This window comes from Mus caroli, chromosome 1 (assembly GCF_900094665.2).
Source record: "Mus caroli chromosome 1, CAROLI_EIJ_v1.1, whole genome shotgun sequence".
Taxonomy (NCBI): domain Eukaryota; kingdom Metazoa; phylum Chordata; class Mammalia; order Rodentia; family Muridae; genus Mus; species Mus caroli.
In genome coordinates this window covers 41,570,853-41,577,152 of record NC_034570.1, presented here as the reverse complement: position 1 = coordinate 41,577,152, position 6,300 = coordinate 41,570,853, and the positions used below count along the sequence as shown (strand labels likewise).

The following is a 6,300-nucleotide window of genomic DNA, read 5'->3' as shown; positions in this document are numbered from 1 at the left end:
TGTAGACCAGGCTGGCCTCGAACTCAGAAATCCGCCTGCCTCTGCCTCCCAAGTGCTGGGATTAAAGGCGTGCGCCACCACGCCCGGCGAGTTTACATTCTTTAAGAGGGCTTCCTTGACTTGTGTGCACGGAGCATGTACTACAATATTGACAGCAGCACTGACTATTGCCATGGTAGCCTGTAATGCACAAACAAGCAAGCTGCTATTCAATAATAGATCACAGAACAGAAATACTCATGAACCAACACAAAATATTCAAAGCACATGGCCTATTAAGTCAATTAAAGCCCACCACAGGAGCATATTGAGCAAGTTAACACAGTTAAGATTCTATTGGCGGAATGGACAAAGGACCCATCGATCCTTGATTCTGTCTCTATCAGTCTTCCTCATTGAGGGTGCACTCACAGACTCAGAGCTGAATAAGTATCTCTGCAGACTGAGGTACCTAGGGTTCAAACCTGCACTTGTTCCTTAGTCTTAGTGTCAGTGCACTTGGCTGACAGAGCTTCCCAATCAGCCTCATGAACAGCTATGATTATTTACATGCCCATGTAGAGTGTCTAAGGTAGGGTTTTACTGCTGTGAACAAACACTATGACCAAGGCAACTCTTATAAGGACAACATTAAATTGGGGCTGGCTTACAGGTTCAGAAGTTCAATCCATTATAATCAAGGTGGGAGCATGGTAGTGTCCAGACAGGCATGGTGCCGGAGGCACAGAGAGTTCTACCTCTTCATCTGAAGGCTGCTAGGAGAAGACTGACTCCCATGTGGTTAGGAGGAGGGTCTCATTATCCACCCCCACAATGACATGCTTCCTCCAACAAGACCACACCTACTCCAACAAGGCCACACCTCCTAATAGTGCCATTTCCTGGACCAAGTATATTCAAACCACCACATTCCACTCCCTGGCCCCCATGGCTTGTTCAAATACGTGAGTCTTTGGGGGCCACACCTAGTCATAGCATAATAAAAAAAATACATTTAGTCCAGCTTGCAAAGTCTCCATAGCCTAGCAGTCTCAACAATGTTAAAAGTCCAAAGTTCAAAGTGTTTTCTGAAGTTCATCCAATCACTTTGGTGTAATCCCCAAAGCAAGACAGAAAACCAGCTGGACAAACTTCAAACTCTGCATCTCCATATCTGATGTCAAAATGGTCTTCAGATCTTGAACTCCTTTTTCATCTTTCTTGACTGCAGCAAACTTCTTTTTCCTGGGCTGCTCCCACTCTCTGCTAGCAGCTTTCCTCTGCAGACATCCCATGGCTCTGGCATCTCAAATATCTTGGGGTCTCTAAGGCAACTTCAGTGTTACAGCTTCTTGTTACAATGTCTGGGGTCTACACATGATCTTCTGGGATCCTCCAAAGAGCTTAGGTCATGTCTTTAGCTCAGCCCTCTATAGCACTCTATAACAAGAAAGTCTAAAACTCTAATGTACAGATTTTTCCTTATAAGTGAAATACAAAAGAAATGCCATGAGATTTTTCAGTTGTCACAGTATAACTTTTTGTGTGAACAAAGTACATCTATTTAGAATATCAGCAAAATAGAGACTTATAAAAATGTTCTTGGTGATCATCCTATGGTACTGGCATCTCCAATACACTGGGGTCTTCTATTATAACTAGGCTTCACCAGACTCTTCATGGCGCCAAGCCTCAGCCTCTTTGCATGACCCCTACAGTCTTGGGCCATCAACTACAACTGAGGCTGCACCTTCACCAAAGGCCTTTCCTGACCTCTCATAGTACCAAGCCTCAGCTGATCTCCATGACCCTTTCAGGCCTTCAAAACCAGGTACCATAGACATTACCAAGTCTAGCTCAGAATGAGGTAAAACCTTAGCTCGTTCTGGAATACAGCTTCTTTGTGAACTCAGAAAACACTTCCCAGAAGATTTGGCATCAGTCATGCTAGTCTCTTCTTAAAATCACGGCTAATTTCTTAGCTCTAGCTAACTGGCATCAATTGTCCCAGTAGTCCCTTCTATTTTTCACTCTAAAGCCAGAGCCACAAAGCCAAAATTGTCAAGGTCTGCTGTTTGCTGGGACTGGAACATGGTCCCCTTATTCTATTACCAGCTTTCTCTTCTCCAGCTCCCTCACTGCCTAAGCTTGGTTGTGCTTGATCACTGGAGCTTGCTCTGTAGATTGACCTCTAACTCAGACCTCTGCATGGCTTTGTCTCCAGAATGCTGACACTAAAGGCATCTACCACCAAGCCTATACTTAAGCTTTTCTTCACCTACAATTTGTTCTGTCCCAGGCTGGCCTTGAACTCAGAGATCTGCTTGACTTTGTCTCCTGGGATTAAAAGTATGGAGCACCATGCCTGGGCCTAAGCTTAGATGGGTAAGATATTGCCCCAAAGTCACTACTCCCTTAATCTGTTTTACTCCTTGAATATAGGATTCATCTCCATTTCACTTCCTTGGTGCCCTTTTAATACTTGAACCATATAGTTTGTATTTTTTCCTTTCTCAGCTTGCTCCTTTTTATTAAGAGCATCTTATTATGCTCTTCATAAGAGTGAATTTTAGTAACCACACAACAGAATATATACCAGGATGTTTTGAGACATCCTTTGTCAAAGCAATTAATCTAATTGAGGAGCCAGCAGCTGGCCAGTTAAAGATATTGAGTGCTCCAGTATTTATGAATGTTGAAAGCTTCAGGGCCTTTTGCATATTTCATGTGTCACAACGGCAGGTATGTCTTGCTTTTCTCACTCCTAGTTATGCTTCTTGTGTAGATACTCTCTCAGTGTGTGAGACATGTTTCATGTGTCAGACTCTCACCTGAGGTATCTTATGAATGCTGTGTATATAAGCTATGTTGGTGCTAAGTTCCATTGTTTTCCATTTGTATTTCTCTTATTTTAGGAGAATTAAAATCTTTAAATTCAGCACACACATTATAAATACCTGTGGGGTACATTTTCAATAAAATAAATGTTTGGAAAGAATTTAAGATCTGGCTAGCTGGTAGAGATGGAAAGGGATATGGTTCACTCGGGAAAGAGAGACATCTAATTATATGGGTAATGTATCATTTCTTAGTGTGGATGGTGAGCTCATGGGCATTCATTTTATTATTTTTGTAAGTTTTGTGTATTAATTCCTTTTGTCAAACTGCAAGTGAAGTTTGAGATGATGCAGTACTTAGGCCTTTGCATATAATAGGCTCTTGATTACAAGTAGCCGATTAACTTTAAGGCATATATTTTTGTGATTTTTTTTGTTACATAATCAACATAAGTAATAAAATACCCTTATATGAAGATTTCAGTACATCAATCTTAGACAACCACTTCTAACTGTTGTCTGGTGTTGTCTAAATTAAGGTTTGTTTCCCGGACAAATGAACTTTGCTGTACTGTCAACACAGACAGTGTGGTTGAACATTCAACACGATCCCACGGATCCTATGAGCGCCATTCCCACAGTGGAGTGGAGTTAGGCTGCGTGCTGGCCCGCTGTTTTCCAATCTGTCATCTGGTTGGATCTGTATCTTGGAAGACACTGCCTTCCTCCTCTAGAAAGACGGCTCTCATCCAACATCTTCAAAAGAATTCACACTCATCATGTGATAAAAATTCTTGAGATTTTGTAACTGATGGTCATGGTTGGCCTCTTGAATTCTAAACAACTAAAATCTGCAAAGTGACACTCTTGTTTCTTAATTCAGCAGTTTAAATGGAGAGCAGCGCTAAAAGTAGCCCCATGCTTTGACCCCAAGAGACACTGATTTGTCTAGGTTCCCCATCAAATCAAAAGTACCCAGTGGGCAGAGCCTATTTTCACTGACTTAGGAACCATGTAAGAGAACATTAGAATCTCTCTCTCTCTCTCTCTCTCTCTCTCTCTCTCTCTCTCTCTCTCCCTCACTCCCTCCCTCTCTCCTGCTGGGATTAAGGGCAGGTGCCACCACTGTGTCTCTTCAGGCAGCAGCAGCAGCAGCAGAGTCGGGGACAGCTCAGAATATACTATACCATTCTGGAACAGACTAGACCCCCAGTCACATCTGTCTCTCTACTGTAGTTCAGATTCTTGATATTTAGAAGAAATTCAAATACAGGGTTGTGGTTGAACTGTGTGGTCAGACAGCTGAAGGTGATGTTGTCCATGACTAATGTTCCCTCAGGTCAGAGAAGAGATGGAAGGAGCAGCAGGGAACCTGGCTCTTCCCTGGCATTGTTCTCTGTAAAGCTATTTGCCTTTTTCCTCTTAATTGCTGTCAATTTCTGATGGCCTGTGTTCCCTGTCATGGCATCCAGCCCCAAACATTATACTCAGCCCAGATGTATGACCGACCTATCCCCCACCCTGGTGGGTGCTCATAGTTTCTGTTGAGAGGGCTGCACAGAGAGCATTATTTTTTGTGTGACATCAGGAAGACCCCTCCAGATTTGGGAAACTGCAGCCCCTGGTAGTTGCAGTCACAGCAGGCTCTGTGTCCTCTGGGTCTCAGGTTCACTTCCTAGAAGCCAGGGTGCTGCTCTCTGGTCTCTTTTTCAAGAAGCCCTCAAGATTCTAACCCCCAGGGTCCTCTCCTCTGAGATAGTCTGGGGAATCAAAAAACCAGAAATTCTCGGAAATGGGATGGAGCAAGGGATCCAGGCCAGAGTCACTTGGCCTCTAGGCATGCTTTGGTGCTATGGCTGACATCCAAAGGCCAGTAGCAAGGTAGCTGGCAGCCAGGGCCTGGGCTAGTCAGGTACAGAAGGACCAGGGAAGTGAAACAGCAGGGTGTGAGGGCGGGACTGGCCAGGTTCCCACAGTCTGCTGAGCTCTCATTAGCCTGGCACAGAGATTGAAAAATGTACGTCTCCATCTATTTCTGGCACTTAAATGTGTGAAGGAAACACGTTGCTTTATTATTTTATTTTTGTAAAGTTGAAGACAGAGGCAGACGCCCCTAGAGTGTGTGCGTGTGTGTGTGTGTGTGCTCTAAAAAGCGCCTGCTCTGCCTGCACATCTTTGGAAGGAAAAAATATCAAGGACAAATAGGCCGCCCCTCTAAATCTGCAGGAAGAACATTGGCAAGGAAAGGAATTGTCAGCAACTGGTTACTAAAGGAGATGTGGGGGGGGAAATTAGGAAAGATGGCCAGAAATGTAATCTAAGTAAAAGATAAAATAAAATAAAATTTAAGAAAAAAATGACATCTTGGTATAATATGGATGTTAGTATTTGTTCTATGCAAAATAACAATAGATAGAAATAGCCTTTAAACTTCACTTAAGAAACACATGAGTGGCAGCTCTTCCTTTTGGATCCACCACCTGGGTCTGTCTCTTTTCGAATGCAGGTGGAGCCGCCACGATGCACATTTTTGTGAAGACCCTTACGCTCCGCTCGCCTTGTTGGCCAAAGCCTGAGACACTATAGAACATGTAAAGGCTAAGATCCAGGATAAGGAGAGAATCCCTCCTGACCAGCTGAGGCTGAATTTTGCTGGTAAGCAGCTGGAAGATGGCTGTAATTTGTCTGACTACAACATTCAATAGGATTCCAACCTGCGTCTTGTGTTGAGACTTCATGGTGATGCTAAGAAAAGGAAGACGTCTTACATCATTCCCAAAAAGAATAAGCATAAGAGGAAGGAGGTTAAGTTGACTGTGATGAAATACTATAAGGTGGGTGAAAAGGGCAGAGTCAGAATCGGTCGCCTTTGTCAGGAGTGTCCTTCTGATGAATGTGGTGCTGGAGTTTTCATGGGAAACCACTTTAACAGACATTTCTGTGGCAAGTGTCTGACTTTCTGCTTCAACAAACCGGAGGACAAATAGTTGTGTATGCGTTAATAAAAAGGAGGAACTAGGAGGAACTGAAAACAAAAGAAAGCAAAACAAAAACACATGAGTATTCTAGAAGTTCTCTGATCAGATGTATTTGGAAATCTTAGTTTAATATTTGTCTGTGAATGCCCAATGAGAGCAAATTAAATATTGAAGAAATCAGAAAAACAAAAGGACAGTACCAACACAGCAACTTTATTCCTGAGTGGGGTTCGTATGATAAATTTAACTTCAGCTATAGAACCAGACCAAAAAAAATTTACAAAACAAAATACCATGACATTCATTTACTGGAAAAATATTCTGAGTGCACAATATGCACCAGCATTGTATAAGTCGCAAGAAATCCTCTACAGGTGAGGGAAATGGAACAAAGTACCTACAGTGTCCCTACAAAAGCTTGCAACTGAACAGGAAAAACAGAATCAACTAGAAGTGGTGGGTGCACCAGACAGATTTGTTAGTGTGAACATTTTTTCTTTCTCCAT

The 6,300-nt window shown here is 42.8% G+C and overlaps 1 pseudogene; it reads left to right on the top strand.

The window, feature by feature from the left end:
- Window positions 1–5,336: 5,336 nt before the first annotated feature.
- Window positions 5,337–5,803, top strand: LOC110302422 (annotated as a pseudogene).
- Window positions 5,804–6,300: the final 497 nt, after the last annotated feature.